This window comes from Condylura cristata, unplaced genomic scaffold (assembly GCF_000260355.1).
Source record: "Condylura cristata isolate star-nosed mole 26May11 unplaced genomic scaffold, ConCri1.0 scaffold00004, whole genome shotgun sequence".
In the NCBI taxonomy this organism is placed as follows: Eukaryota; Metazoa; Chordata; class Mammalia; order Eulipotyphla; family Talpidae; genus Condylura; species Condylura cristata.
In genome coordinates, this window is record NW_004567105.1 from 29848425 (window position 1) to 29875019 (window position 26595).

The following is a 26595-nucleotide window of genomic DNA, read 5'->3' on the forward strand; positions in this document are numbered from 1 at the left end:
ATCTCACAAGGAGACATGTCCAAAGGAAAGTCAATAACAATTCCACCTCATGGAAAAACTACTACACAACTTATAAATTCTAAACCTTCTCCTCATAATCGATTATATGTGTGTATGAAAATGTACACATACATAAACATGTATACATATGTATACACACAGAGAAACTTGCATAAAGAGAAGCTATTTAAATAAACATTTACATATATTTAGATAGACAAGGAGATAGGTAGGTAGACAGACAGCAGACAGGCAGACAGACACATACCAGTGGTCTGGACTTAACAAAAGTAAGGTTATAAATACATTCTGGTATCTGTAATTGAAGAAGGGGGTGGTTCTTAAAATTACTCTGGTCCATTCTCCACACAAAATAGCCCTGGTCTAGACAATGTGACTCAATGATATTGGGCAGAACTGCAGGGAGCCAAAACTGATACCTTGAAGAAGCTCCTGTTCGAGGTATCCTGAGCGTTATAATGCTGGGTACTCGAGATACAGGGTGTGGGGCTGGAGATGGGAGAGAAGGCAGGAGGTGGAGTCAGCTCAGGATGTCACTCACTCACTCAGAGTCTGTGCCTCCGCCTCACTGATCCTTTAGTAATTTCCCCCATCTGCTGTTTTTGCCTAATTCTATGGCGATGCAGTCTAGTGGGTGGCACTGGGTTGTGGCCTCAGACCATTTCTCCAGTGTCACAGTGTATTCAACAGAAATCACTAGATATTGTCCAAGCACAGCCAGTGTGGCAAAGTCATTCATTCCTAGAAAACAGTAAATTAGTTCGAGAAAAGACAGCTAGAGCTATTAGTCAAATAACAAACATATCAAAAAAACTGAGTTTTAAAAAAGTGAGAAAAATCTCAAAAATGTCTGAGCAGCTACAAATCATTTGCTGTCTACCTACCTTCCTTTCAATTCTATTAAACAGTACAGCAAAATGCTTTTGTAAACTACATCCAATCCCAACCCATGTAGTCTATGTTTGCATTAACTCATAGGGCAGAATAACAAAGAAGACTTTTGGCATGCTTGTTGGAATTTCCCATAAGGGGACATAGGGCTTCAGGGCACAGTCTCGCCAGACTCCACAAGAGATTTCCAATGCTTGAGGTTCCCAAGCTTTTCCTTTCTAAGTTCTCCAGGCCAACCAGTGGAGATAAACTTCTCCACCTTCTGTGGAGGTTGCTCGCTCGGGACCCTACAGGCAAACTAGGCGGCTCATGCATTCAAAAGCCACAAGAGGCTGCCTAGAAACATGAAAGTTCTACACTACATTCCCTGTGGCCCCAGAGGTGCTTTAATCCAATCAATAAAGCAGGTTCCCAAAACAAACCTCTGTAGTAGGAAGCCAGAGCCCTCAGCTTGGTCTCTCACCAGCAATCAAGCACATTCAATAATTGAAATAGCAAATATGTCCCAACTGGTGTAGACAAAGAATTCCAAGCTGTGATCCCCTCAAATTTAATACGGAAAACAGCCATCTCTTTTTGACCCAGATCTTGTAAAACTCAGCCACCTAAAACAAAATCTACAAGGCTGTACTCACCAGTTATCTCTAAATCATGTTGCTTCATCTGCTTTACTTGTTCTCATTTCCAACCATGAATTTTCCAGTTCAAGTCAGTGCACTGACTTGAGCTCACTAGGACCTAATTCCTGCTTACCGACCTATGCTCACATCCTGCAAGAATCAGGGTATAGTCACAAATAAAAGCCCAAAGTCACAGAAATTAAGATATGTTAACAAACAATGGCACAAAGCAAAGGCAAAAAAAAATCTCAAAAAGTGACCTAACGAAAGAATCAAAATTCTTTGGCAGGAAAACAGTTCCAGAGCAGCCCACCATGTGTACTATGACACCATTTGGGAAGCCACAGTCCTTGGGAAGAGAAAATAGGAAGTTTCTTTACCATTAGGCTCCAGAGGAAGTCTTGGACCTAGCTAGCTGGGGTTGAAACATGGTTTCAAATGCTGTTTAGAAAAACAGAAGGGTTTAACAAGGAGGATTTAGAGAGTAAAAAAATAAAAATTATTTAGTCCCAGACTCTCCCTGGTGGCACAGCAGGTTAAAGCACAGCACTATGAAGCTAAGACCACACCAGCATTAGTTCTATTCCCAGCCAGGGAGGTAACCCACACAGTGAGGCAGACCTCTCCCAACTCGCCCACTGTTCTCCTCAGCAGTGTACTTTGTCAGTCGGCCTGTTCTGCTCCCCACTCTGTCGCTGGTGAATCCTCTCACCACCCCTGTACTTCTGGCCTGTACTCCAGTTCTGTATGCATAAATTTAAAAAAATCTTTAAAAAATTATTTATTCCCACACAGAAAGAAGTATATAAAGTCAAACCTCTGAACTTGGGATTAGAAAGAAACTGCACATATACACACATAGTCTCCATAAGGTCAGAGCAGTTTTTTCAATCTAAGGTCAGGAATAAATTATGCATATCTAAGTCAAAAATGATACACAAATACACAAGAAAAACTAAACCATGCTCACAGCCTTTGTGGTAGCCAGGGCTGTGGGTGTGCCATGCTCTCTCCCAAGGGCTAACTCAACATGGATGACTCAGTCAGGGGACCAAGATGATACCAGGGATCCCAAACTGTTAAAGAGAACCCTTGTTGCCCATTCAAGGGGTTCTTGCCTACCCATATACATCAATGCAAAGGAGCTAATCTCTAGGGTGTGCAAAGATTTTAAACTGACTAGAAGTTCAAGGAGAAGAAAGAGAGGGAAGAGTAAGGGAGAGAAGGAATTGAAATTATGAACTCCCAACCAAATGCTCAAGTTAACCATCCCCCTCACAGGCAACGTTCAGCCAACTAGGCAGAGCCCAAAATGGAGTGCCCGAGGCCCAAGAGCAGAGCTGCCAAGAGATGTGAACTGGCAGGTAACACAAGAGGTTGGGCAGGTCCCAAATGACTGGGAAAGAAGGATAGAACCAAAGTGCAAAATGTACTACCCAAGCTGAATCCACCGCGAGGGTAAGATGACAACTCCCAACTTTTCTCAAGACAATGGTCTATGTTGCCTGCCAAAGCATGAAAACCGGAAAAGACCAGGAGAGGTGAATGCCTGTGTGGCTTTGTTCTTGCTCTGTCCCAACCTGGCCATGCAGCTCCTTCCCAGAAGTCCCAGAAGTCCCCCCTACAGGAAGTCCAGTTCTCAGCACATGCCAATTGTGATGCTAGGCACAAAGATGGGGGTAGGAAGATCAGATTCCTTTCAAGACTTCATTCACTGGCTCAGAGTTCACGTCTCACTGTTTAACACTCATGTCTTTTAAGTGCTGTAGTGCTTGTAGTTTTTTCAAAATAAAAATCTTAAAACAGATCTGGAGTGTCATCAATGCAAAAGAAATCATACTAAGCTCTACATGTAGTAATCTTGAATTCTGGTTGCATGTTAAAATGATCTAGGGAGCCCTGATAAAAATTTGAATAGTCAGGCCTTGGCCATGTTAATGTCATCAGTTTGTGAGACAGAGACTCGGAGTATCCAAACGATTTTCATGCTCGGTCAGCTGAAGAGCAGCTGTTCTAAATTAATGGTTCTCAAAGTACACAGACCACGGGAGGTTCTTGCAACCCTTCCAGGAGGGAATATGAAGTCAAAAATAAAAGTATTCCCCTAGTTCCTATATAAATACTGAATAGAAATTTAGCATGTAACATAAACATTTTGTAAAACTGGATGAAATTAAATAAGGAGTGATTTTTGTCTTGATCTGACCTAATACAATGCTTTCAATCTTGGATATTCTTTGTCAGAGAGTGAATACTTGAGAATAAGACAATAAATTTTGTTCCTGTACCTTCAATTGCACTCAGAGGTTTAGAAAAAGAAAGCATCATTATTTCCAAGTTTACTATCTCCTGATTAGTGGGAAAAGTTTCAAAAGCACCACCTTAATATAAAAAGGAAAATAACTTTTCTAACACTTAATAACAGAGTGTTAGAAACTAACCAAAAGCAAGAAGAATATAAATGGAAGGTGAGGTGATTATTCCTTTGGCCCTTCAGGGAGTGTCCTCGATTTGTGTTTTTGCCAGAAGCAATATCCAGCTATTTATGTTAAGCAAGTCAGTTGCTTCAGGTGAAAGCAGGCAGGCTTGAGGAAGACCTCCCAATACGTTTATCAAGAAAGATGAAACAAAAATAGGAAAAAGGAAATGATCCAAAAAGAATGCTGGAAAATGTATTTTTTAGGAGTCAGAGGGGAATCAAAAGCCATATCCAAATAATATTGAGCAGATAAAAATGGCCAAGAGGAGAAAAAACTGTAACCTAGCAATACTTGAACTCAGGTGCATGCCAAGTTCTCACAGAATAATGTATCCAAAGTCACGGAATGCAAATTAAAATATCCCCACAAAAAAAAAAATCAGTTTTTGCCTACTTGATTGATAAAATGTCATAAAAGTTGATTATATGCATTTCTTTCACTGTTATCTGAAAACAACAATAGTTTTTTTGGAGGATTATATCCTTTAAAATTTAATGTGTGCTCTCTAAGTAATTAATCATCAAACATGAGTACAAAGAATACTCACAAAAATATTCTTTGTGACATAGTTTATGACTAAGAAAACTAAGCATTGAAAATCTCTTACATGATAATCAGTATGCACATGTAAATACATTATGGTGCTCTGTACCTTCTTGTAGTTGAGAATAATAGGTGGATCACTGAAATATATAGGTCACCAGTAGAAGAAAAATGCCTAAACTAAATATGTGTAAGTGTAAATTTACTTAAAAGATTTAAGTAATTTTCTGAAATGGGACATGTAATTTGGGAAAAGATATTACATATAGATGATATTGATAAATATACCCTATGAGTCAAGGCAAACCTTTTGAAATGAAGACAATACCTTTTTCCTGCTTATACGGGTCAGAGAATGGAAAATTCCCACAGAAGACAGTTGGGTAACTTGTGTAGACTACAAAATCTCAGAGAGGAAATGTAAAGATTTGTATTCTTGTAGGACTTTGGGATAAGGGAGTGAATTCATTGCTTTTTTCTTTCTGAAGGATGAAACGAGAGGAAAAAAGTACTATTTGGGAAGTGAATAGCTGGAAATTATAGACATAGCCACAAACACAACAGATAAAGGTCTAAATACAAATATAGGTAGAGAAACAGACACAGGTACAGATACAAAATCAAAGAAAGAGCTTTGAACTTCCTATGGACATGGTGAATTAGAAATGTATTCATGTCACACACTGGGAAGGTATCAACACACAAACTTTCTGATTTCTTCAGGAGGAATTTATATTGAATGGGAGACTTTGGGGAGAAAATGCCCAGATAAACTTTGACAGTTTTACTCTAGAGCATCAGATGTTCTTTACTCTATACAAGAATTTTTAAAATTACTGACAGTACTTTCAGATTGTTAACCTCTAAAATTTTTATTGTAAGCATAAATGGCTGCAAAAGATGTTATTGGTATTCATTTTAAAAAATGACATTTTAAAATAGAATTGTCCTCTTATGTTTAATGTGATTCAAATGAATCTAAATACTATAATAACTTAAAGAAAACATAAATGAGTTTTTCAATGATATATCATTCTTTTTTTCTCTCTGAAGTTACATTTTATTCTCCAGTCCAAAAACATTTTATCTTAATGCAATATACTCTTATTCTTAAAAGTCTGAGTGATCAATGTAACATATTTTCTTCAATATGTACATAAATTTTTAATTTTAAAAAACTTTGTTGAGGCCCCTTCCTGGTAGCACAGCAGGTTAAAGCACAACACTAAGAAGGTAAACCCACTCTGGCATGAGTTGGATGCCCACCCCGGAGGTGATCCACATGGCGTGGCAGACCTCTCCTGACCCGCCCACTGCTCCCCTTAGCAATGTACTTCTCAGTTGGCTTGTTCTGCACCCCACTCTGTCACTGGTAAACCCTCTCACTGCCCCTGCCCCTCTGGCCTGTATCCCAGCTCTGTATGTATAAATAAATAAATCTTTAAAAAAAAAAAAACTTTGTTGAGCCATTAAGTATGACAACCTTTCTTCTAGACTGAATTGTCACTAAAAAATTTTTTAATATATAAGCAGTCAAAACATAAATATATTAAAATTATAATCAACAAATAATTAGATTCCAAGGATGATTATTACTTTTATAGTGAAAAGTCAGTGGAAATGAACAGCAAAAAGACAAGACACACTAGACCATCATTTTGAATTTGTCTTATAATGTTGCTAAATTTACCATTTTACTCTTGTGAAAGTTACCAGTTCAAAACCTTACAGAAAAAAAAAAATGGGGCAAAGAAGGGTCATCATTTAGCTATGTTAGCCAGCTCCTTAAAGAAAAAAAAGATCATGTATAGGAAATAAATATTCCCCAAAAGCAGGTATTAATTTTAAAATAACTGTCTGGACACTTGGCTGGAAGTCTTCTAAGTAAATTATCAGGGAGGTTTGTAATTTCACCTTCTAGTATTTCCAGTCCCCACAAAGAAAATTAATAGTAGAAAAAACTTCTCTAAAGTTATTGCTTCTTTCCATTTTTTAATTAAAAATGTATTTGAGTATGGAATAAAAGCATATCTAAATTCAGAAGATAACAAAGGGTAAACTATGAAAAGTAAATTTGAATGATCTTTTATAAAGAAAGAAGGAATGATTGATTTATAAGTATATATCTTCCATGAACCAACTATTGCTCAAGATGCTAGAGATAAACAAAATCTCTGCCCTGACTGGATTTATGGACAGGGTTGGGGGGGGGGGAAATGCATAAAAATAAACTGTGTCTGATAGTAACAGAAACTATGGTGGAAAATTAATACAAATAAGGTAGATAAGATGCACCAAAACTGGATGTTAAAATCCCACAGATTTTTATATAAGGAACAATATGACGAAGGAACAATATGACCCAGAAGTATCTGGAATACATTCCAGGTAAGTGAGTCATTAAGTGCAAAGACACTATATGCATGAGTTTGAAGACTAGCTTAAAAGTCACATGGCTGGAATGACATGAATATGACAGAGAAAGGGAGGCAGTAAACTCAAAAAAGTAATAGGACCCAGATTTTAACTTTCACTACAGGTAAGAAGATGTGACAGTGGAGGACTGTGAACAGAGAAGTCATATAATCTGACTTTTCAAAAGGATCATGCTAGTCGCTGTTTAAAACAGAAGTAGTTGCAACAATACAGAAAATAAATTATGGTGGTATGAATTCAAGTGGAAATACAGAAGACAATGTAAAGGGTCTGAAACAGGTTAGGTTTATAATTGAATTTTGAATGTAGAACCAAGAGATATAGGGTATGCGAGAAAGAAGGAACCAAGTTTTGACCTTTGCGATTTCAAGGACTGAGTTATCATTTAATCAGGTCAGGGGGGAAAAGCTTATTTGAAGAGAAATTTAGAAATCTGATTACGTGAATACTAAATTTGAAATATCTATTATACTTCTAAGTAGAACTCTTAAATAAGCAATTACACATATGAAGTTATGATTCAGTGTTGTCAAGAGAAAGGCAATGTGAGCTTCATGTATAATTTAAATTTTTCTGATAGCCACATTTTAAAAAGAAACAAGTGAAATTTATTTTAATGGAATATGTATTAAGATCTCCAAATATAATTATATTATATATATATGTATCCAAATATGATTCAAAAAAATTTCCATATAATACATCCCAATTCAGAATAACCACAATTTTAAGCATTAAATAACCACATGTGTCTGTATTTGTCTTATTGGACAGGATGAGTTTTAAAAGCATAGATGACTACAGAGGGAACTCTCTAAAAAGTTCAGATCAAAATAACTTGACCAAAATATAGAAACAATACTGTACTTTAAGATACTTTTGGTGGCAGGTAAACCTTCAGATTCCAAACTTCAAATGAGCTTAAAGGAAAGTATGTTATCAGTCATCAGAGGAACTACTGAAGTAGGGCAGATTCAATCATGTCATCAAAGATCCAGATTCTTTCATGTATTTACTCTGTCATCTGTGAGTTGCCTTTATCCCAAGACTGGTAGCAAAATGGCAACAGTGGTCTCAGATGCCACATCTGTTATAAAGGCATTCAGAAGTAAAATAAAGTAAGTATCTATTCTTGTGTGCCTTAGTAGTGAAAAAAAGTTTGCTAAGTCACCCCACCCCTTATGATTCATTTCATAGCCTATTGGACAGTGTTGAATAAAAATTCATTCCTTCCTCAATCACTGTCAAGAGGTGACCACGGGGCATTTCAATTTGGGAAACGTTAAGTATTGTCCTTCTGGCTGTCCGTCCCACTGAACACACTAATAAAACCAAGACAGGATGGACAAAACTGCTATCTGAGGATTCTTAGAAGTGAAGATCAGATTTGGGGAGGAGAGAGGGACACAAACCACCATTAAATCAATACTGAGTTTATCTCTTTTTCTTACAGGATAGTACCACTTGGTTCCAAGAGAGGCCAATCACCAGAATTAGAATAAAGAAATCTCAAGAAGAAACCCACAGTCCAGTCACAAGGAGTAGGAAAGTCTAGTGCCAGAAACACATATGGTAGCACATATGCACTTAAAACTCCCAGGAAGGAGGAATTTCCTCTCTGACCCAAGGCACTGTCTGTGGTCCCAAAATGATGGCAAGAATCTCTGTGACTTTTTTCTCTCTGTCCTCCTAAATATACATAACCATGGAGGGGACTCTGAAAAACGGGTATAAATTTCACCTTGGTTCTGAAGTTGTATACAGTTGCAGAAATTGTGTGGCAGAGCAAGTAAATAAATCCTGTCTTTCCGTGAGAGAACTATAAGAGTCAGAGGAAACCATAAAGTACTGAGAAGATAGTGTTTCTAGAGAGGGAGAACTTGATGCCTCTATACCATGTGGTTTGTTTTTTGTTTTTTTTATGAATTCCTAGGTTCATTCTGGAACTGGACATACTTGGATCTAAACAGCATGTCAAAGACTTTGATGACTGAGCTGAAACATAAAACCCAGACTAAGTCCAAGACTGAACACTAGGCATGGAAAAAAATTGCATGACTCAGCAAAAGTTTAAGATTGCCACTGAATTCATAGAAAAAATTACCGGAACTAATGGCATAAACCCAATAGGTCAACTGGCTATGAAAATTATCAACAATGTGTCCATTAAGATTTAAACAAGAGCCAGAGCCTCATAACTGAATATTCAAAAATGCCTGTGCCAATACAAAATTACTCAACATATAGAAAATCAGGAAAACTCCAATCCACATGGTGAAAAACAGAAAATACTTGCAAATGCTTAGATGACATAAATTTTTTAATTAACTGAGAGTTGAAGGTAGCTGTCATAAATAGCTCAACAAGTACAGTGAAACTTGTTCAAATGAGTAAAAAGACAGAAAGTAGAGTATGTAAAGAAAGCCAGCATTGAAACGAGGTGTCAAATCTAAACTTTGTAAGAAAAAAAACTATTCCTTTATCAAGTTGTATGGCTTAAGAGTAACTGCAAGATGTTGGAAATAATGGAATGTTTACATCAAACATGCTAAAAACATTACTTGCAAAACAACATGAAGTAATGATACAGTGTACCAATTCTATCTAAATCTGGGTGAAGTACTGACTCTCCAAATGATACGAGCAGGGAATATAATATCCAAGATAAACACTGTCTTTTAGAAATGAAATTCAAAACAGATGTACAAACCAGAGGAAGAAAATCAAATATAACCATTAGAACTGAAAAATATAATAACTAAATCTACAACTCATCAGCTGTTCTCAATAGCTACATGGAGATAATAGAGAAAAGATAAATTAATTTAAAGTAAGATGACTGGAAACCATCCAGAGAGAAATAGAGAGAAAATAGAGAGAAAAATGACTGAAACCTTGAACCAGACATTTGGTATCTGAGGCAATGCCAAAAGGTACAAAATTCATTTCATCTGAATCCCAGAAGAGAAAAAGAAAGAGTGCAGTGAGTAAACATTTAAATAAATAGTGACTGAAAACATTCTAAATTTAGTCAAAGGTGTAAACATACAGACTCAAAAAGCTTGGTGAATCCCAAACATGATAAAATCTAAAAGCTGTTATATTTACATTCATGCTCACACACATCACACACAGATTTTGAAAGCAGTCAGAGAAAATAACATGTTATTTATAGGAGAAAATAATAAAATGACTATAGATTTTTCATCAAAAATCACAGAGAACAGGAGGAAATGACACAACATTTTTTTATTTAAAGTGCTGAAAGAAAAGTACAGTCAACCCAGAAATGGATTCCAATGAAAATGTCTTCAAGAGTGAAGTAAAATAAAGATATTCTTGGTTGAAGAAGAATTAAGAGAATTCACAGTCCATAAACAGACTTGCTATAAAAGAACTGCTAAAGGAAATTATTAAGGCAGAAGGGAAATTATAATAGAAGGAAACTTGGAATATCATAATAAAGAAAGAGCGTCAGAAATAGTGAATACATTTACATTTGAATTCTTTAAAATATGATTGACAGTTGAAAGAAAATATTATAACACTGTTATATAATGTTACATAAAACAATATCACTATTTGATTTTAATACTTTAAAACTATAACAACCAATTAGCATGATAATTGGCAGCAGGAAAGACACAGAGATCAATGGAACAGAATACAGAGTAAGAAACAGAACAACAAAAATGTGGCTAATAGAATTTTGAGAAATGTGGTAAGCCAATTTAATGGAGAAGAAATGACTTTACAAAAAATTATATTAGTAGACCTATGAAAAAAATGTTCAACATTACTTGTAATAAGAGAAATGCAAATTAAAACCACAATGAGATACCACCTCACACCAGTGAGAACGGCACATCTTAAAACAACTAGCAACAACAAATGTAGGCCAGGATGGGTGAAAAAAGGAACTCTTCTGACTGCTGGTGGGAATGCAAACTAGTGCCACCACTATGGAAAACTGTTTGGAGGTTCCTCAAACTGCTAAAAATGGAGCTTCCATATGACCCAGCAATCCCACTCCTACGTATCTACCCAAAAAACACAAAAACACTGATTCAAATGGACACCTGCACCTCCATGTCTATAGCAGCTCTATTTACAATAGGAAAAATGTGGAATCAACCCAAACACCCAAAAATAGAAGACTGGATTAAAAAGATGTGGTACACATACACAAAGGACTATTGCTCAGAAATCAAAAAAAGATTAAACTCATCCTTTTGCAGCAACATGGATGGAGCTGGAAGGGAACATGCTTAGTGAAATAGAAAATACCAGTGGTTTCACTCATAGCAGGAGCATAAGGGATCAGGGAGAAAAAAAGAGAGAGAGAGAGAGAGAAAGAGAGAAGGAGACAAACAAATGTAATAGAATTAAAATGAAAACAATGAACTATAAACTAGAGACATTTTATGGGGATGAAAGGGGAATGGGATCAAAACTGGGGTGGGAAGAGTAAATTGGACTGTGGTGATGGCACAAGGGTGAACTGGTGATGGGAAGCCCATGGGGAGTACAACTGAGATGAAAAAATGCACAAAATTAAGAATGATGTAAAAAGAAATAAAAAGAAAAAATTAGAACAAATGCACATCCATTTTAATTAAAAGAACTTCAACCTAAATCACAACTATAATAGTTAACTCAAAATCAATCATATATGTAAATGTAAAATGTAGAACTACTTAATTTATAAAACAATGAGAAAAATTCCTCTTGACCCCTAATTAGAGAGATTCTAGATATAACACCATAGATATAAATCCATTAAAAATGATAAATCCAACTTAAAATTTTGTGTTTTCTGAAAGACATTGTTAATGCCAGGAAATGACAAGCTACATATGACGAGAAAATCTACTTAAATCATGTATCTGACAAGAGGTTTGTATTCAGAATATGCAAAAAACTGTCACAACCCAACAGTAAAATAACCCAATTAAGAAACAGGCAAATAAGTTGAACAGACATTTCACCAAAGAGGAGATATGTTAAGTCAAATAAGCACACAGAATATGTTCAACATCATCAATCATTAGGACAATGCAAATTAAAACCAACACGAGATACCAAAACACACCTAGAAGAACGGCTAGAATAAAAAAAGACTGAAAATAGAATGAGCAGGTGTAGATGTAGAATGACAGGTATCGTCATCAACTGAACTGCAGTATGATTCAGCTATTCTGGAAAATGTCTTGGCCATTTCTTAATCATGTTGATTACACATTTACATGACCATCAATCCCACTCCTGAATATTTACCTAAGGGAAATAAAAATTATACTCACAACAAAAAATATACACAAATTCTTGTTACAGTTTTATTCATAACTAAAAATTGGAATCAATCTAGATGTTAATCAATGGGTGAATGAAAAAACAAACCTTTAGGTATTTATAATAAAATACTAAGCAATTTAAAAAACAAAGTAGATATTTATATGAACAACAACGGGGTGAATTTCAAAAGCATTGTACTGAGTTAAAAAAGTGTGTCTCTGGGCCCTCCCTGATGGTGCAGCGGGTTAAAGCACTGCACTAAGAAGCTTAGGCCACTTCCGCATGGGTTCAATCCCCGCCTGCCCCGGAGGAGACCACATGACGTGGCAGACCCCTCCTGACCCGCCCGCTGCTCCCCTCAACAGTGTACTTCGTCGATCTGCCTGTTCTGCTCCCCACTCTGTCCCTGGTGAAGCCTCTCACCCTCCGTATCTCTGGCCTGTACCCCAGTTCTGTATGAATAAATAAATCTTTAAAAAAAAAAGTGTGTCTCCAAAAGTTATATACTGTATGATTACATTTATATAAAATTCTCAAAAAGATGAAATGATAGTGACAGAGACTAAATCCCTAGTAGGCTGAGATCATGGTGAAGGGCGAAGGTGAGGCTGAAGGGGGTAAGATCATTATTAATGACCATTATTGGGGGGGAGGTTGATAGAACCATTACATCCTGACTATTGTTGATGGTGCCATTCTTAGACATCTGTGTTAAGATCTGTGGCACACCAAAATAAATGTCACTGAATGTTAATTTTAAAAATAAAAATTAAAAGACAACCAGATTGGCACATGGCTGCATATATAGGGGGAGTGCAAGGTGAGGAAAAGAAAGGGAGGATAGATGCTCAATATACAACCAGCCGCGACTGATTACTGTAAGTGTACAATCAGGACAAACGAATGTAAAAAAAAGTGGCTTAGCTCCCTAAGGAATCGTGGTAATGGACAAATTCTAGATTGATTTGAGATGTGTGAAAAATAATGCAAAAATAAACTAAATCTTTTCATTGTTATTTGGAGCAGAAACAAAGAAGCAAGAAGTCCTCTGCTAAGGGCAGATGGTGTGAGGTTAACAGATGTCAGAGAGAACATAGGACTACACAGTTGTTATTTGCCTCCATTTTATCTCTCAAGATGACATCCAAGTGGAAATACTGAGTTACAAATATGAAATAATTCCACGAGTTAACTATATGTAGATTAATGCACGTACACATACATATATGCATACTTAAACATGTGTCTCCATAGAAATATGTACAATGTATGTATGTCCAGAAAGGCATACAATGAAATATTAACAATCACTGAAAGGAGAAAGCATGCACTGTACAAAATGGAAGAATGATGTAAAATATATAAATATATGATAAATAAATGTAAAAGAAAATTATTAATAATTGTTATTTAAAGTGTAAGATTTTTTTCTTTTTACTGTACCTATGCTTTTCCTAAATATTCTAAGATACACATTAATTTTTAAAACAAAAAATAGAACATATTAGGTAATTTTAAAATAAAAAAGAAGGCTAAAATAACTATATGAAAATAGAAGGTCCAGGTGAGGAGGTTCTAAAAGAACATATAGATGTTATAAGATGACAATAAATACACTACAAACACTGCAAGAACTTTCTGAAAACAGAACACATGTTAAAATAGCTCCAATTTTCCACAAAAACACACACACACACAAAAGTCAGCTTCTGCAAACTATAGTAATATTCCACACCTATTTATTTAAAGAATAGATTTGAAGAAATTAGAAAAAAAAACACTGGTAGGATCCCAGCTTAGTCTCACTAAAATATAAGTCAGAACAGACAAATTTCATTCCCTTTTCTAGATTTACTGCAAGAAATAGTAGCTGCTCTGTCAAATTTGACCTGTTCAATACTTTATCTCTTTCTGATGTTTTTTTCTTGATTTTATTTTGGGAAAATTTTGACTATTTTACAGACTTCTAAAACTTACCATATCCCTTAAAATTGGTCCTCCTAGAAGCTTCCCCATCTTAAGAACTATCAACTGCTTCTATTACTATGATCAAACATCTTAGTCAGTCTTAACTCATCTCACTTTCTCACAATCCACCTTCAAATTCATCAGCAAATATTATGTTTTACTTTTAAATATTCCAAGGATCTGACCACTTTCTCATTGCTGATGCCACTACCACTCATGCCTAGGATCTCATCTTCTTTTCACACTTAGATTATTACAGTGGTTTCTAGGTAAAATCCCTGCTTCTATTCTAGACCACCTATGCTTTCTTATCCTTTTAAAACAGAATTTAGGTCATGTCATTTCTATGCTAAAATTCCCAAGTGACTCTACATTTCATTCAGAGCAAATGCCGAGGTTACCTTGCTGTGACCTCAGCATCCCTAATGAAATGCCTCACTTTCTTCTCTTCCTCCTCCTCTGTACCTCTCACCACATTAGTCTCCTTGCTGGACCCTGAACCAGTCAAACACCCTCCTCCCTCAGGACCTTTCCAATCACACTCCTGTACCTGGAATTCTCTGCATCCAGAGTCCCGCAGAGTGAGGATGGTCATATAGCCCGGTTTGTCTGAGAAAACGCCCATGCATACCCACTATCCCAGCATAATGGACACAATCTGAAAAGTATCACCATTTATGTACATTATATGCTCACCATCTTTTTTTTTTTTAAGATTTATTTATTTATGCATACAGAACTGGGGTACAGGCCAGGGGTGGTGAAAGGATTCACCAGAGACAGAGTGGGGAGCAGAACAGGCAGATCAATGAAGTACACTGCTGAGGGGAGCAGCGGTGGGATCAGAAGAGTCTGCCAAACCAAGGGGGTCACCTCCGAGGCAGGCGGGGATGGAACTCATGCGGAAGTGGTTTTAGCTTCTTAGTGCTGTGCTTTAAACGGCTGTGCCACCAGGGAAAGCCACCATCTCTTTTTTAAGTCTGTTCTATCTCAACTGCTCAGAAGACACCTGATTTTACATTATAACCCAACCAGGCACCCTTATGTTCTTTCCTTGTTTGTTATTTTTTTCCTTGACTCCTTCACCTTCATGTATATAGTCTTTATTATTTATTTATTATGTTGACAGTCTGTATTCTACTGCCACTGTGTAGGTTTCATGCAGGAAGACATCCTGTGTGTTTTATTTTATAAACTGTATCTCCAGCACCTAGAAAAATGCTGAGTATAAAGCTATTCTCAATATATATTTCCTGATAAGTGTATAAATGAGTGCCCAGAAACTGTCTTTTCTTACTAGATATTAGACAAAAATAAAATAAAGAATTATCTTTGGAGAACTTGAGGAAAAATAAATATTCTATGAAATATTCCTTGAAGCCACATAATCCAACATGACTTATTATTTAATTAAAATTTTTTATCCTAGTCTTAAAAGATGTTGGAGTTTTATTTTCCTAATTCAAATGAACATACATCATTATACTGAATATATATATGCCAGGATTCCTTTATTCCTCTATTTGAAAATGAAAGAAAGTGAACCTGAAATTCCTAAAGTAAGGACTAAGTGATGATAGAATGTTTATTTGAAAGACGCTATAGAAATTCACAGCAATAAAGCACTGAACTTCAGCACAGCAGCATTTAGGACTTTCAGAGCTTAGGCACAGGACTTCAAATACAAACCAGATTCCTTCCTCTCTTGTCTCCACTTTTGCTGTATTTAGCCTCATTCCTTCCTGTTACAGACAAACTGTGGAAATACTTTTAGTCCAGCTCACAAATATAGCTTAAATAGCTTAAATTTATTAAAAAAAAATAAAATCCTAGGGAAGAACTGATTCCTAGGATGACCCCCACCCCACGCCAGCAGTTCCTATGACACAAATGTAGGTTCCAGGAGTAAAATGAGCAGTTCCTGCCATGTGACTGAGAAAGAGGGAGAGAGAAATATCTCAAAAGAAGCCGTCTTTTTGCCAAAAGAAATGAGAGGAGCTCAGAAAATAAAAATCTACTTCAACTCCTTTTTATATTTTTTAAATACTGCACAATGCTCTAACCCATTCTGGAGATTAATAAACACCAATATGTTGTTCATTCCTGAATGTGTATGATTTTTTCTGTGCACTGAGTCTCTGATTCAGCACTTTGATAAGCTCTCTGCAATTTTATCGTCCAGTAGTCAATTTACTTTGCTTTAAGGAGACATATTACCAAAATACTATATATCCCACAGTCGGAGATACACTCTTTTTTCACTATGTTAAATAATGATATACATTTTCAATTTATCTACGGTGAATGTTAGAGTATGGCAGCTGTATTTGTTTTTCACGATGTAAAGTGAATGATAATATCTCACAAGCTGATTTATTTCCTTCTTTTCTATCCACAATGATCTTACTGTGCTATTTTAGCTTAAAAATATGATACTGAGGCACCAGCTGCTTTAACTCTAGAGGATAATTCTTTCCCATGAACCAACAATTTTACTTAAAAGAAGAAAGAGACAGAATATAAAGAACATTTCTTAAGACCACCTAAGCTAAATAAACAGCTGCATTGCAAGATGACGTTTTGTTAAGGTACAAGATACAGAAATTCCCAGGTAAATAACCAAATCAATTAAAGCATGAATTCTCATAATTAGAATTGTCATTGTTATTATCATCTTATCAACACACACAAAAAAATGTCTTATCCATATTCACAGCTAAATTTTCTGAGTAACTTGTGCAAACCAGATGCTATACATTGAACTTAACTGTAATAATATGTATAGAACTATTTCTTAATTTTATTTTGTTTTATGGGTTTTTCACCTTAACATAATCTAAAAGATTTTATCTCCTTTAGAAAACCATGCTGCAGGGACTGAAACAGTGATTTATGCTGTGACATAATATGTTTTTGACACAAAAAGTACTTGTCAAAAATGTAAGATACAAAAGCAACGATTCTAAGTGTTTTAAAGGGAGCAAAGAAAATCTAGTTTCTCATCAGTCAATAATATATCTGATAAAAATAATGATTGAGAGCTGACAGCTATAAGATGTGATTTAGGGGCTTCAAATTCCTGAAAATGAAAAGGTGAGAAATATCAATTTTGTATTTTATAGTAATTCCACTGTGATGTAATTGAACTTTCTACTCTTTGCAGCAAGCATTATAATAATTACATTAGTAATTGGTGAGTCATATGAATAACATCTTTAATTGAATACTTGCTTTCACAGAGTGACTACAGCTCTGCTTCAAAATTGAGTTCGATTTGGCAGTGTAGAAGAATAAATTTAATCTTTCATCTTCCACCTGTCTTTTATGAGTAATTTCACTTTTAAAAATACACGAAGAGAAAAACCACAGGTTAAGTAATGCTGTAGACTTTTAACTGGTCATGGTCCTCAAAAGCAGAGACGATTAATTTGGGAAGATGTGCCTTTTCTGAAACCCTGCAGAAAATCAGTATACTCATGAAACCAAAGAGAAATGTCTGTTCTAAATGGCTCCAGGAAAATCATGCCATCACAAAATATTTTCCTCAAAAGACTCATATTCTGCTTTGGGACTTCAAAACTTCCCATTTGTACATAATGACTGATTCATTCTGGTGCGGACTCTGTGTTATCACTCTGCACGCTTATTTTTACAGCCTGGGATATAGGTAAAAATCAGGAAAGATGACTACCTACCTTCACCTGCTCATTCTGCCTATCTACTTCCCACCAAAGCCAACATATTATCTTTTCCATTATTATTTCACATTAACATTTTAACTCCATTTTAGAAACAGACTAAAGCTAAGCCTTCCAGTTTGGGCTGTATTGTAGTAACATGAAGTTCAATCACCTACTCTTTGTAGTACACTCACTTGACCACCACTTTGGTTTTCAAAAGCACTTTACCATGCATCACAATGACCAATAGATACTCCCACCAAATTGTCTGAGTTCACAAGTGTAGTTTATTTCCGCCTTTCCTGGCGTGCCATGGAATAGCATTCCGGCCAACAGAATGTAGAAAAATAATGAAGGTGACTTCCAAATTTGGTTCTTAACAAGTTTTCATGCCCAATCCACTATCCTGTGGCTGAATGGAGAGGTTCCTTAGGGCACAGCCTAAGTGCCAGGAAGACAGCAAGCTATTTTTGTTGAGAAACTGAGCTTTTAGGACTTATCTAACAGTAGCTAGAGTAACCTTAACTAAGACATCCCCACTCCTAAATCTAGCTGAATAGTAACCTGGACAGAGAGTGACAACTTGGACTGTTATTCAGGAAACATTGGGAAGACTCCCACTTTGGAAAGAGAAGACATCCTGCACTACTGATGTAGTGCACTGGCCCAGTTTGCTTTGGCCAATGACACATTAGCAGATGTGAAGTAAATAGAGACCTTATAAATATGGTAATATAATTCGGACTTAGCTGCAGCGTTCTACTGATCTGCCGGAGAAGGGCAAGCTCTGAGTAGCTGCACCCTTCAACCCAAACCCCTAAAAATACATATATACCTGATCTGAAGCCAAACACACAGGCTGGAGTGAAAACCATCCGCCCAATGGTGGGGTGCAGACCCATGCAGCTGAGTACTATGTGGGTCAGCCAAACCACCGGTACCCTGAAGACCTGGGAGGAAGACAAGTAAATGCTTGTTGCAAACTACTGAGTTTTTAGGTGTCTTGTTTAAAAGCTATAACTGACTGCCTTGGACAATCTAGTTAATAGTGAATCATAACTTGAAAATAGTGTTTACCTAAAGTCACCAAAGGATAACCTTCCCTATTTAAGACTAAGTAAATTTTTCAAAAGAACATCTAAAGCCAAGGAAAATAGAGATGAAACATGCCTCTCCTCTCCCACCACAAATCTCTTTAACTTTCATTTTCATTTGGTTCTGATATCTCAGTATAATAGAAATCATGAAAATCATAAAAATGATTCCTGTTATTATGTCTGTGTTATCTTCTCTTTATTTTTATGTAAATAATGTTGTCACTACCTGGTATTTACTAACAATATTTCTATTATTAATCAAAGTGAGCTCTCATATCACATTCAATTCAATAGCAACTTAATTTAAAAGGTAAGAGATGTAGATTACGTGCAATACTAAGTCACAATGTGTGTATCTTTTACATGAAAATAACCTTAATTTCCCTGCTTGACTGAGAAAAGAAATAAAAAGAATGATTGCTATAAATCAGGAAAAATTCATAACTTGCTAGAGGTGTAACAGCTGTTGATTTAAGGTTTGCATCTTTGATAACACGATGCTGCTGGGAAGATAACATCTCTTTGACAAAATTGTGAACATAAAAATTACAAGGTTTTCCTCAACATTTAAATATTTTCTCCATATCACTTAGTGCAAAAAAGGCTTTTATTCATTTATACTAAAAAGTTTGAAGTATACTGTGTCTTATCAACAAGCTTTATAATATAGTATTTTGTTGTTCTATAGGTATAGAGTAGGCTTGTCACATTACAAATAAAAATAACTTAAAGTATTATCACTTTCAAGAACGGACTCCTTTTATTATGTACAACTAGTTCCTACCATTGGTAATACAAACACAGAATTGAGCACACACTCTGGATATTATTCATTTCTTTTGCTATCAGCTAGAAGGTGATTGAAAAATTAGGTGACAAAGTAAAGCAAGTATTGCATTGACTGGAAAAAAAATTATCTGCAAAGTGGAATCTTGAATATGTATGAAAAAGAATAACTTTGCCAAGCAGTTAGGAACAATAGCAGTGTTTTTATCTATGTAAAGGCTGCTGGATTCTTGCACATGTTCATACACTATTCGCTCACAAACTCTGAAATTGTATTCTGAGGATCTGTGTTTCTTATGCAATAAGAACATCACCAAGAAAGTAGAAGATGGCACCAGAATAGCTCTGCCTCCTTACTCTTCAACAAAACACAGTATGCTTCTTTTCTCTGAACTGCACTTACCTTAGACAAATTTGCTCATTAGTATTAATATTTTTGCTCATTAATATCAATATTTTTCTTTTCTGTCTTTTATCTTGCAATATCAGTTTACCACATATCTAGTCTAGCTGTCTAACCACCTGGAGTCACTTTTTTTTAAAGTATTCAGATAAAATGATTTGATTACCCATACCACATATTTGGAGAAACACAAACCTTTGACTACTACAGAATTATCTACAATTTTTCTGGATACCTCTCACTCTTCAATTCTATTTAGAATCCCCAGTCTTATGTAATTCTTGGCCCCTATCACTGGTTCTCCTCCTGGAAATACCATCTTCTCTCTCCACCATTTTATCCCATGATAGACACTACCCCTGATTCGTTATCTGAAGCCCCATTACCTGAGTTATATGGACAACAAAATGTTACTGGAGGTTTCAAGAGCTTCCAGTTTCAGGAGATGAACATTCAACACTGCTCATTCATTTATTCATTCATTCAACAGATACTTATTTTTTTAAAAAAGATTTATTTATTCATACAGAACTGAGGTACAGGCCAGAGACGTGGAGGGTGAGAGGATTCACCAGGGACAGAGCAGGGAGCAGAACAGGCAGATCGACGAAGTACACTCCCTGAGGGGAGCAGCGGACAGGTCAGGAGAGGTCTGCCACGCCATGTGGATCTCCTCCAGGGCAGGCGGGGATTGAACTCATGCAGAAGTGTCTTAAGCTTCTTAGTGCTGTGCTTTAATCCACTGCACCACCAGGGAGGGCCCTCAACAGATACTTATTAAACACCTACAGATATTTACTAAATATCTATACAGACCCTGTTCTAGTGTGTGGAGATAAAAATAAAGAAAAAAAAATACTAAAGGGGGGGAGCCCTGATAGAACTCTAGTTTGGGAGAAAATGAATAAAACAAACAAGTAAATATATGTTATCAAGAAAGAAAACCATGAAAATAGAGGAAAGTGGTATGAGGGGAGCATGGGGAAGGAAAGATTTACTGTAAACATGTTATCTAGACAAATATGTGAAAGAAGTAACAGAGGAAGTCTAGAAACATGTTTGGAAAGAGTCCCTAAGGTAGAAAGAATTTTACATGTGAAGGCCCGGAGGTGGGAGATTTCCTAGGATGTTAGAGTGCTAACAGAGATAGTGGAAATTAATTTTTCAATTTCTAAGTATCAAGTCTTATATCCATGATCCAAAATATTAAACTAACTTTTATTTTCTGAAGAAAATAAAGGCTCTTCAAGCTCTGGCATCTGGGCCTCATAAACTGAAGAAAGATTTTTCTTCCAAAGTTAGTCAATTCTTAAGAGATAGAAAACTGCTCACCCAGATGGGTACCTGACCCATTAAACTAACCAACCCAAAACCCAAACTGAGAATGACCTCTACTGCCTGACTTTCACACTCCAGGAGGCAATATTCCTCTGTTTTAATCACTCCAGGACAAGGTACTAGATAAGCGCCTCTCCAGCCCATTGTGGTCAGAAATTATTCAAACTATCTGATGCAAAGGCCAATCAGCTGCTCATCCTGCTTCCCCAATTCCTTCCTTTCAAAGCCACAAAACTCATTACAATTCCCTTCTGAGACTTTCATGGATGAGTACAAAAATACTAATTTGAAGAGATATGTGCACCCCCACATTCACTGCAGCATTTTTTATCTTTCAAGAACTGGAATCAATATTAGTGCCCATCAATAGATAAGTGGGCAAAGAAGAGGTGGTATATAGAAATGGTGGAATATTAGTCATAAAAATATAAAATCTTAGCACTTGCAACAACATGGATGTAACTACAGGTATTATGCTTATTAGTGAAAGAAGTCAGATAAAGAAAGACAAACACTGTAATTCCACTCATGTGTGCTATATAGAGAAAGCAGACAAATGAAGTAAATTAAGCAAAAATAAACTTTTTAAACTATAAAACTAGAGGTTTGCAGAAGGGGAGGGGAGGTGGGCAAATTGGATAAAAGATAATAATTATATGAAGGACAAAATTGAACTTGAAGAGTGAACTTAAAATAGCATGTTCACATGTTGATTTTAAAGACGTACAAATGAAGTTTATACAATGGCTTAAATACAATATTATCTCATTGTTACTTAAAAAAAATTTCTGCCTAGAGCTAAAAAGACAGTTCTCCAAAGAGGAAATGCAGATGGCCAACAAGCATATGAAAAAATGTTCAACATCACTTGTAATAAGGGAGATGCAAATTAAAACCACAATGAGATACCACCTCACCCCAGTGAGAATGGCACATCTTCAAACAACTAGCAACAACAAATGTTGGCGAGGATGTGGAGAAAAAGGAACTCTCCTGCACTGCTGGTGGGAATGCAAACTAGTGCCACCACTATGGAAAACTGTTTGGAGGTTCCTCAAACTGCTAAACAGTTTGGAGCTTCCATATGACCCAGCAGCCCCACTCCTAGGTATCTACCCAAAGACACAAAAATATTGATTCAAAAAGACACCTGCACCCCCATGCTTATTGCTGCTTTATTTACAATCGGAAAGACATGGAAACATATCAAATGCCCCAAAGTAGATAACTGGATTAAAAAGATGTAGTACCTATACACAATGGAATATTACTCAGCAACCAAAAAAAAGAACACATGTCTTTTGCAGCAACATGGATGGAGCTGAAATGGATCAGCTTAGTGAAATAAGGCAGAAAGAAAAGGAAAAATGTCAGATGATTTCACTCATGGCAGGAGTATAAAGGACCAGGGGAGAAAATAATAATAATAGTGAATAACTGCATACCAGAGACATTTTACAGGGGTGGAGTGGGGAACTGGGGGGGGAGGGGGAGGGGACATGCACTGGACTGTGGTGATGGCACATGGGTGAAGGGAAGCCCATGGGGATTACAACTGAGATGGAAAAAAAAAAAAAGCACAAAATGATGTAAAAATAAACTACTACATTATTTTTTTTTAAAAATTCTGCTTATGCTGTCCCCTTCCTTCTACCTCCTGGCTGACCCCAGTGCTTGTTTGTAGGGCCTTGGGAGGCATGATGTCACCTCTCCTGGAGGAAAAGGGAACCAACCATCTTTTAATGGTAATTATCTCCTGTTTGATGGGACTCACCATCTGAATAAAACCAAAAGCCAAGTGCATTTTAAAGTAAGTGCTTACCAGGCAACCTCTGGGCAACACACAAATTCCTTTTATTTCTCAGCAGAAAAATAGCATTTTTCTTTCCAGTAATGACTCCTATACGCAGTAAGTCTTAAAGTCTACTTGGCATAAATAACTGGCATATTTTTAGCTTTCCTACACAACAAATAAAGTCAGCCTAAGACACAAAAATCCGACTCCCATTCTTCTTATATGAACATCCACGCCCACCGTCACTCCGCAGCCTCATTCCAATCGGTCACACCATTTACTCGCTAATATAGTGGAACCTCCCAAGTCAGACGTATCCCATCACCTGAATTATGAGCATTAGAGGCACTAGGGAAGTACCTAAATCCATGTTAAATGTATCCTATCCAGAAGAGCTGGTGGCCTAAAAAAATATTTTTTTTCTAGAAATAGGCCATCTATAAATCCTAACAGTAGTGGCTTTCCCTAGACTCTACATTCCACATGGCCTAGACTCAGAACCATCTGACTGGTTTGATATGTTAAAGGCATCTGAGTGAGGAATGGCCTCAGGGGCTACCTTTCTTCTGGCTATGAACTCAATGAATTGCCCACACTGTTGGAAAACAGCAGCACTTCCACAAAAGTGGGTAAGTTTCCCTGGACAAGCACACACTGCATAATGTATCACACTTGTACAAACATGGAAGCTGAGGTACACCCTGACTGATCACTGAGGGGGGTGGGGAAGGTTAATAAATGCTAGAAACAGAAACAGTTTAATCTTAAAATTGTGGATTTCTCAATGACTAGTATAACATGAAATGTTTTGCTCTGTGTTTTGCTGTTTTCCTTTTACTTTTCATGTCTGTCCTTAATTGCCCAATAGACATACAATGTTATGTAGTTTGTTTGTTTTTCTCAAATGACAATTTAAAACTCTTTTTTTACCAACTAAACTTCTGCTTAGTATATGAATTGAGTCTATGGGAACAACAGAATTCTGACTTGCAAGCATTGATAAATGTCCAAATTCCAAAAGTGACAATATCATTTCTGTTACCCATTTTCATTTCACAATTTATGTTAATTCTTGGTCCTAAAATAACCCCAGTGTGTTATTTTTCAATTACATTTCTATAGAGTGATGAAAACAGAATCATGATTCATAGTAACAATATGTTTGCCTTAAAAAGAGTTTGTGCTACTGGAGGGAAAAGACTACATATCTGCCTAACACATTACCATATTTTCTGGTTTATAAGCTTTGGCAGTTTATAAGGCACAGCTAACTTTTATAAGCATATGTTGGAAATGGGAGGGGGTAACATTTCACAGCAAGGAAAGTAAAGGGAAAACACACTTCCTTGCTCTAAAGAGGTGAGTGGGTCTTTCTGCAAGAAAGCCGGGAGATCTTTTGCAATCAGCCAGTCTGGAGGAACCTCAGGGCTCTGTGTGAGGACTCGGAGATTTGCTAGAATATCATCATACTATAGCTTCATAGGATTTCACCATCTATGACATCTACTCAAAATCACAGCCAGTTCTCTTAAATGAGATGCATTCGGGGTGTGTCACTAAACAAGTTACTTCCTATGCACTGCTTTTATCCACAGCAGGAATGTTCATATTCTGAATTGGTTACAATGGAATTGATAAACTGCAAAATACTCTGGCAAAACCGACTGTCAGTTAAATAAGGACCATGCCTGGATGTCAACACACTCATAGGGGAAAAATATTGAAGTACTGTGACAATAGTTGCTTTCTGATCACAATCCGGGGAAGGATGATAAAAATGTATGGAAGCCCTGGGCTAGGGGTGGGACCAGCAGTGATGAGGACATCAACACCATCATTAATGATCAACATCTAGATGGGCTCTAAAGCTGTATTAATCAAACTTTCTGGAGGAAATACCATTTTATTATTGCATTTCTCAAATTCTTCAGGATCTGTGGTTCTTTTTTTCTCCCTGAAGCAATTATTATACCGTTATTATAACACAACATTGACAACCAAAGCTTTTCTTAGCATAAAACAATTATCAGATAGTGCAGTTCAGAAACCCTCTTGCTAGTCCACACACAAACTGTACAATTCACATATTTATACAATTTCTTATATTACAAAGAAAATCCATGGTTCTTGGATCCATCAAAATGAATACTAGATTGTAATAATGGAGCCATCCATTTCATTCTATTGCACACGATCAGCATCTCACCTGCTTATTAATTCTCATTATCTTAGGGACCCGTTGTTCCTCTACTAACCATTTAGGATCTATCATCCTCTTCCTCAATCCATATATTGCTGCTAAATCTCATCTCTCTTCTTAGATTTATGAGTTTATTTCAGGCTACATGTCAATGTAAACACTTAAGCTAATTTTAATTAAAAATTTAAGTAAGCTTTCAGGAAGCATAAAGCAAATGATTTAGCAAAGTCCAGATATATTACATCTACTGAATTCCCTTCATCCACTTTGTAATTTGATCAAAGGAATGCAATTGAATGAGTCTGGCATGATCTGCTCTGTAAGAGCTCCTGCTGTTTATCAACCAGGCTGTCATGCTCTCTTGCTGCATATATAATACTTTCTCCCCTTAATATTCAGTATTATTTTACTTACAATTTAAGATAATAATATCCAGGAGAGCTTTTTTATTTTTTTTCTTTCTTTCTTAAGTATTTTAAACTTAGCTATTATTGCCACTGCTTTTGAAATGCTGTGGTTATCCCAATCCCAAGAAATATTTCCCAGTGGAAACATACACACATTAGGCCACTTCCCTGGCAACTAAGGATGGTTTATTTAAACCAAATGTGCTTACTTGCTATGTTTCATGTATTCATTTTTAACCTATGGCATTCAAATAGTTTATTGATGTTATCATCAATCTTAGATGTATCATTCTTATCTTTTTGGCTAACTATTCCCTTATAGTCATGAGAAAATTTCTGAATCATGTGTCAATTCAGTCAAAAGTTATCTTTCTTAACTATTTGAGCATACTTTTAAGAAGCTTACACCAGTTCCATGACATATTTAATTATGCCAGTCTCAGCAAACTTAAATGATGATTGTATTTGTCGATGTACAATGGTAAGTCAAACAATTGCTAGCTGGTCTCTGGAAATTCACATATCAGCAATAAGGTTTACAGTCTATTAATTTTACGTGATAAGTTAAAGATTAGAACTTGAATTCCTACTAATTAAAAGCAATTTCTGTTTTATTAACATATTTATTAATATAT